Source organism: Halichoeres trimaculatus, unplaced genomic scaffold (assembly GCF_033239565.1).
Source record: "Halichoeres trimaculatus isolate MK-OKI-2021-1 unplaced genomic scaffold, fHalTri1.1 fHalTri1_scaffold_12, whole genome shotgun sequence".
NCBI classification, from domain to species: Eukaryota; Metazoa; Chordata; class Actinopteri; order Labriformes; family Labridae; genus Halichoeres; species Halichoeres trimaculatus.
Window position 1 is genome coordinate 24,639,266 of NW_027437190.1, and position 7,779 is coordinate 24,647,044.

At 38.6% G+C, this 7,779-nt stretch overlaps 1 long non-coding RNA gene across 1 annotated transcript; it reads left to right on the top strand.

Annotated features, from left to right (window-relative positions):
• Window positions 1–2,859: 2,859 nt before the first annotated feature.
• LOC141801194 (uncharacterized) lies at window positions 2,860–3,433 on the top strand. Its single transcript, XR_012599379.1, has 3 exons — window positions 2,860–2,937; window positions 3,047–3,197; window positions 3,301–3,433. It is a non-coding gene; the product is annotated as an uncharacterized LOC141801194 (long non-coding RNA).
• Window positions 3,434–7,779: the final 4,346 nt, after the last annotated feature.

The window sequence follows — 7,779 nt, forward strand, 5'->3', positions numbered from 1 at the left end:
CAAGAAAAGGCTGGAGCCTGTAGCTGAGAAAGTAGCACCTGTGGCTGAGAAGATTTTCAGTCAGCTGACTCAGAGAACCCAGGAAGTGAGAGATTTAGCTTCTCCCTATGTTACGAGCATGATGGCAAAAGTGGACTCCTGGTCACAGGCTGTCCCGGCACGTCTCGACGCCCTCTATGACTATTTTTTGTAACAGCAACTAAGTGAACTCCATTTTGGGGCTAAATTCAGATTGTACCCCCCAAAAATAATTTATTTTCTGATCTTAAGATATTTGCGTGTTTCAGAAAACATGGATGGACCAGAACACATGTCCCTGTTTTAAATGTTACAAACATCTTTAGATTAATTTGAATGCCATAAAGCACTTCTTAAAAACATGTAGTGATTATTGGTTTGTGATCACACATAGTGCACTTTCATTATATTGTGTGAATAAAAAGAAGAAAAATATAAAGTTGTGTTGTGTTATTTGAAATATTTTGCCCCAAAAAAGAAGAATGCTGTTATTTTCCCACTTATTGCTTTTTAACTTTGTTTAAATCTCCTGCTATAACTTTTTTTTTTTTTTTTGCATGAATCTACTTACTGGTTAATTTTTGCTCTCTTGTCATTAAAGGTTAATTTGAGTAATCAACTTCGTTTTGTTTATTCATATTTATTTTTGACCTTCTGAGCTGGATGTTGATCTTTCATTGATTGTATTTCTTTTTTTTAGTCATTAGTGAAAACCACCATAAAAACTAAGTGTTACTATGTTTAATTAACTTCTCCTTTAAAAAAGTTTTACAAGACCATTTTTGAATGGCTCTTATGTAATCATTACGATATTGGGAAGTGCTGTTTCTATTATAACATTCTGTATTTAAAAGGGAGTTAAAGGTGGTTCTAATTTTATCACAAGGATTCTTCTTTTAGACATAATATGTATTTGAAATTTAAAGTTTTTTTTTTTTTTTTTTTGAAAAAGTTTAAAAAGGAACACTGTTATATTGACTTTAATACATAAACAGCACAAATAATGTGCAATACGTACAGTATGGTGTCCTGTGTGTTACATGACGCGAAAAGGCAAAGAGGACAGCAGGGTGAGGTTAGGTGACAGCACGGCACTAATTTCTGGACTTTGGGATCTTTATTGTCTGGCATGCTGCCTATATAAGCTGCAGAATCTAACCACCTGAACACAAGCGCTGCCAAGTGGACTTGCAAATTCAACTCCACTCCAGAATCATGAAGGTCCTTGTGGTGCTCGCTCTTGCTGTTTTCACTGGTAAGTGTGATAAAAAGAATTTATACTTCAGAAAGTCTGGAGTTTAACTAACTCTTTCAATGTTTTGATATTTTACCTCACATACTTTAGGCTGCAATGCCAACGTCCTCTATGCTGACGCACCAAAGTCAAAGCTGGATGAGCTGACTGATGCATTTCATGACTCTTTTGATACACTCACAAAGCCAGCTGAAGACTTTGTGGACAGTCTGTGGCAGACTAAACTTGGACAGGGTTTGAGGTATGTGATACATTAGATGGACTTCCCTAACAAGCAATGCTCCAAACAAAAACAGGGAATAATGATTTATCTTTTCATTTTCAGTGCTCGTCTGAAAGAGGGTGCTGGTGTGGTCAGAACCAACATTCAGCGTTTTAAAAAAGCCTGGGCTCAAACCCCTGAAGAAGTCCAGCGCTTTGTGGGGGGACTCTCCTTTGGGATTTATGGCCTTGCTATAACTATGGAGGAAAACGAACCCAAAATCAAGAAAAGGCTTGAGCCTGTAGCTGAGAAGGTGGCTCCTGTAGCAGAGAAGATTTTCAGTGAGCTGACTCAGAGAACCCAAGGTGTGAGAGATTTAGCCTCCCCCCATCTTACTAACATGATGGCAAAAGTGGACTCCTGGTCCCAGGCTATCCCGGCACGTCTGGATGCCCTCTATGACTACCTTTATAACAGCAGCCAAGTCAACTTCATTTGACAGAAGAAAACAGAATAAAAGATAAAAACATAAGCTTTTTCTTTGTTACACACCTTTGGTAGATTGAAAAGTAATAAAGTAATTCTAAATAAAATGCAACAATGATCTGTTTTTGAGCATGTACTGTTTTCTAATGTATATTTTGTGAATAAAGGAATGGGTAATAAAATTGCAGTCTGTTTTCTTGTGTTAAAAACTGTCAATAGGTCTAAGAACTAAACAGTCAACATTCAAACTACTTCACAAATTCCCACATGTACACAATGCTTTTTGGTACATTGTTTGCACCAAGAACACTTAAAAGGAATAAATGTCAATGATAGACATTTAGAGTCACCAATTTTAAGGTGAAACATAAAACAGAGCATAACTGACTGTTCACATATTGTACATAAAACCAAAAATAAGCTAAGTCTTTTTTATTAGTGAAAACTGCCTGAATAACTCAGGATAACTATGCTCTGTAAGTAACTCTTCCAGAACAACTTTTACAATCTTATTTTTGAAAGTCTCTCATGCCATGAATACTTTTCTGATAAGTGGTGTTTATACTACTTCTTTTTCTTCCTGTTATTTGTTTTAAGTTATTCCACTTTTATCATGTAGTCACCCCATAATAACTAAAACTAACTTTTTTAAGAGATTTTTTTATTATTACAATATTAATATTATTTTAAACTTTTAATGTTGTTTTTTTGTACCTGTACAGCAAATATTATGTAACTCATAATATGTGTGTGTGTGCTACATGACACAAGATGCCAAAGAGGACAGCAGGGTGAGGTTAGGTGACAGCACGGCACTAATATCTGGACTTTGGGATCTTTATTGTCTGATATGCTGCCTATATAAGCTGCAGAATCCAACCACCTGAACACAAGCGCTGCCAAGTGGACTCGCAAACTCAACTCTAATCCAGAACTATGAAGGTCCTTGTGGTGCTTGCTCTTGCTGTTTTCACTGGTAAGTTTGACAGAATACCAAAAGTAGAGTAGCTGTAGTGGAGGGAGAGTAGAAGAAAAAGTCTTTTATTTTTTTCTACTTTTCAAATGTGCTTGTTTTTATCTGACAGGCTGCAATGCCAACATCCTCTTTGCTGACGCACCGAAGTCAAAGATGGACGAGCTGAGTGATTCATTGTGGCGCTACGTTGCTAAATCCAAACAAAAATTTGATGAGACCTATAAAAACTTAAAGAAGTCTGAGTTTGTCCAGGAACTAAGGTAGGTCAAACACGTAACACATTTATAATGTACTATGAATAGCTGATAAGCGGTCCTCTTGACATGAAATAATTCTTATCTCCCTGCTCATTCTGATGTTCAGCGCCAGTTTGGAAGACACTGCTACATTGGCCAGGATGTATGGGGAAATAACCTGGGAACAAGTCCCTAGTGGAATACAGCATGGACTGGGGGGTGTCTCCATGGGGTTTTACGGCCTTGGATTGAAAATAGAAGAAGGGATGGAGACTGTCAAGACAAATCTTGAGCCTTTAGCTGAGATGGTTGCTCCTGTGGCAGATAGGGTTGGGAGTGAGCTGACTCAAAGAGCCCAGCAGGTGGTGGATTTAGCCTCCCCCTATGTTGAAAAGCTGTTGGAAAAAGCAGACCCCATGGTCCAGAATGTCCAGGCTCGGCTTGACACTCTTTATGAATCTTTTTAAAACATCATATACCATTTTCTATGGAAAATGAACAAAAACAAACAGTCTCAAACCAAACAATCTTGTGGTATTCATGCTTGTTGAGATTTTCACAACCTGTTTTTTTATATTCAGGGACTTAAGAAATGTAACAAGGATACACAAAGCACTTCTCACCAACTGTTAGATCCCACTCTTTGAATCTGTTTTATATAATGGAATAAAAAAAAAGGAAAAAAATCTGAGTCTGAGTTGTTTTTTGTTGCTCAACTAAAAACATGTTCTTTCCATGTTTAGGAGTACAGTTTATTTATTTTTGTGAAAAAACTTCATATTATTCATTAGAAATCTAGTCTTGGTAAGGTCTGATGATTCTTATGAAGTCACTTGAAAAGACAGAACAGACAGAAGGGACCAAACAAGCTTTTTCTAACAACAACAAAAACAACAACAACAACAACAACAACAAAACAGTTGTTGTTGAGCTGGAAAACACCATAACCTTTGCAAAACTATATATATATATATATATATATATATATATATATATATAGCCCTACATGAATTCCTGTCACAATTTTTAATATGGGCAATAGAATATTGTCATGGAACAGAAGTGTAGGCATTGAACATCTTATTACGGCAATGAGAGCTCTTCATTCCCTTTATCTACCTGTAGAAAGTGTCATGTACTACCAACCCCTCCCTGGAAAACCGGTAACTTTCATAAAGGTGGTCATCCGAAAAAGAGAGTGGGTCGGTGCGGTCCCTGAAAACTCTCGCGTGCCGGAGTGCTCCTCGGACAATGCTAGCTCCAATGTCCACAGGATCCCCAAAGAACGCGGATGTTTCCTCTGTATTCCTTTCAGTCGCCATCTGTAGCAGCTCTGTGTACTCCGGTTCATACAGGTATCCTTTTTGGTTCCAAAGTGAATGAAACTTCATTGTCGCTGTCATAGTCACATTTTGAATTTCCTACGCTGCCTCACAATCTTTAGAGTACAAACAAAAGAATTACGATACTTGATCAAACTTACACGAGGCTACAACTGGCACCTGAAGCATAGCTTGTTTACATTCCCTACAGCTGAGAGGAGGAGGGGGGACGGAGCGCACTAGCGCTGGGCGGAAGGATAAATGACCAGTTAGTTAGGTCCAGATAAATGTTGATATTTCCGAAGACTTAATGCACCTAAAAAATATTTTATGTACCGTACTCTTAAACTGTGGTATTACGTTTTGATTTTAGTTCTTGTAGGTGGAGAAAATAGCCTTTGAATTTGGTACTGTCTCTCCCTCTATAGCATCTATTTCACCATCGATTACAGTTTGCGCCTTACTGAGGGAGAGGAGACAACTTTCTACTGTATCTAATGTCCTTAGTGGTCACATAGAGCTCATACAACCCCACTTCAAAAAAACTGAACTATCCCTTTAATGTCTCAGTCAATCATTTGCAAACACAACTTAATCCGTCCTTACATTTGCAAATTTTCTTTGTTCAAAACACTTTTTTACTGGATACAACGTGAAAAAGTAAGGTATTTATCAACAGTTCGTAGCACTTTTGTTTGAAATGTAACAAGCAAAAGTTGTAAGCTTGTACAGTAATTTAGCAGCCAGCTAAATGGCAGCCCATGCTCTAAGACATGTCCGTAATGTGTAATCTTAGAGAATCTTGGTTATGTCCTGCCAGTGCTCATCTACCAAGCAGAGCTAACATAACCCCACTCTTCATTTTATCGATAGACTCTTAAGTTTGGACAGACCACTGCAGAATAACTGCTGAACATTATCAAATACAGCTTTCCCGCGTTTTAGCCTTTAGCTTGTGTTTTGGCTTTTGTCTGTGCTTTGGCAATTCACTCATGCTTTATCACTCTCCCATTAAGCTTTCTTCAGCTCTTCTGTCCTTTTTCTGTCTGACAGTTGGGCTCATCTGTCCACATTACTGCACAATTAACCCAAGAAATAATTTTTCAGTAGCAAAAAACCCAGATCTCTCTTTTCACCACTAAACTTTGCCAACTGGCGTGGTGTTGTCATAGAGACTTGGACATGCTGTAAATCAATCTGTTCCTGTCTGACCCAATAGAGAAGCTAGGAAGAAGCATTAAGGAACAACCTTAATTGGCTCTAACAATCTCATTTTACAGCGTGACTTACAATCGGGCATCTAGAAGAGATTTTTCAAGATCACTTAGAAGCTCTTCAGCGTGCCTTTATATGCTGTTCTTGGGTCAGCACCAACAGATTTTTGGAATTTTTTGAGTCAAAGACTGCAAGCTCTTTTTCTCGTCTTTCAGTGAAGCAGCTCTGTTAATGTCAGTTTGAAGAGCAGGTTGAGTTTAGATGATAGTTAGGAACTGGCACCTGGACTTTGAGTTCTTCACTGGAGTCATTGGCATCTGGACTTTGGGCTCTTCATTGACAGCTCTGCTATATCAACAGTAGAATCTCACCACTGGAACACAAGCCCTGCTGAGTGGACTTGCAAAGGAAGACCAGCTCACAGCGATGAAGGTCCTTGTTGTACTAGCTCTTGTGGTGTTCACTGGTAGGAATGAAACAAACATCATTGTTCAGAGACTTTAAAAAGATGGTCACGAATGATTTGCAAGCTTGGCTGTGGAGTAAATGTCCACTAAAAAGTGTGTTTACTTATCAGGCTGTAGCGCCAACCTCTCATCTGCTGGTAAAAAGAAGCCAAAGCTGGAAGTGATGAGTGATTTTTTGTGGACCCATGCTATAACAAATGCCATGGCAGCTAACGAAATCTACTTGAAGTTCAGAAGTACAGAGTTTGGGAAAGCTGTGATGTAAGTTTTGCAGACAGCTGACTGTAATGTAAATTTAATGTGATGTCTTTAATACAAAATGTTTTACTTTCTTTAGGGAACCTCTAGACAAGGGTGCAAGTGCTGCTTTAAAGATTCTTGACACAGTCATGCAGAGGCTTCCCCCTACCACCAAGGAAATAATGTCTGCATCTGCTGTGGCAAGTTACAACCTGGCAACACTCGTGACTCAGTACATTAAGAACCAACTGGAGCCCATTGCTGAGAATGCAGCCCCTGTGATGGAGGAAGCTCTGGGTGAGCTTTTCCCGAGTAGCCAGCTGGTGCAAGATTTAGTCTCCCCCTACATCAGTGAAATAATGGAAATAGTGGATCCAATTTTCCAGGACTTCCAAGCTCGCCTAGATGCACTGAACAAATCCTTTGTCAAAACAGAGTAGGTGAACAGGATAGATACAAACTTCTTCAAAGAAAAGTATTCTTTGCTCCCAAGATGCATATACCTTGTAAGGAATCTGACCGCATCAGCCCATTTGATAAAGCCATAGAATGAAAAGATGGATGAATGTGATGATTTGTGAACACCCAAAGTGTTATCTCCCTTTGTGATAGTAATAAAGTATAAAGCAAAGCAAACTTTCTAAATCTATTTTTTATAATATAGACATCATTGAACCTTACCCGGATGTCTGACCAAACCAGATCCAAACCTAATCCAGCCATCTGGTCCAAACCCAATCTAGACCTAACCCTGACATTCGGTCTGAACCCAGTCTGAACCTAATTGGGATGTCTGGGCTGAATCCAATTCGGACCTACTCTGGACGTCCAGTCCAAACCCAACCTGGACCTTATCCAGATGTCCAGTCTAAACTCAATCCGAACCTAATCTGGACATCTGGTCCAAACCCAATCCGAACACAGAAATCTTGGTTCTACATGAAAGTTGAACACTATCTTACAATTCACAATTTAACCCAGAGTTTGTCCAAGCTTCTCAAGCTTCACAGATTTTGCACCAAGTGGGAAGAAAAGAATGTCAGTTACATTTTAAATCTGTAAAAGGTGATGATATGATTAAAAAAGGATTTCAAAGTTTTGTGCAATCTAAAGCTGTAGATCAGCAAAAGATGCACTTTCCAGTTCCTTAACTGCTCAAAGAGGAAAAATTACAACCAAACAGCACAACAGAGCAAACAACAGGTACAAAATTTACATGAGCTGAGGTTGATTGTGTACATTCACATTAACATTCACATTAGGCAGTTTTGGAGGCAAAACTGACCCTTTTTATATGTAATTGATCCTTGTTGTAGAAAAGATTTAAATCACAAACATGGACACTGACAGTGAAATGATGAC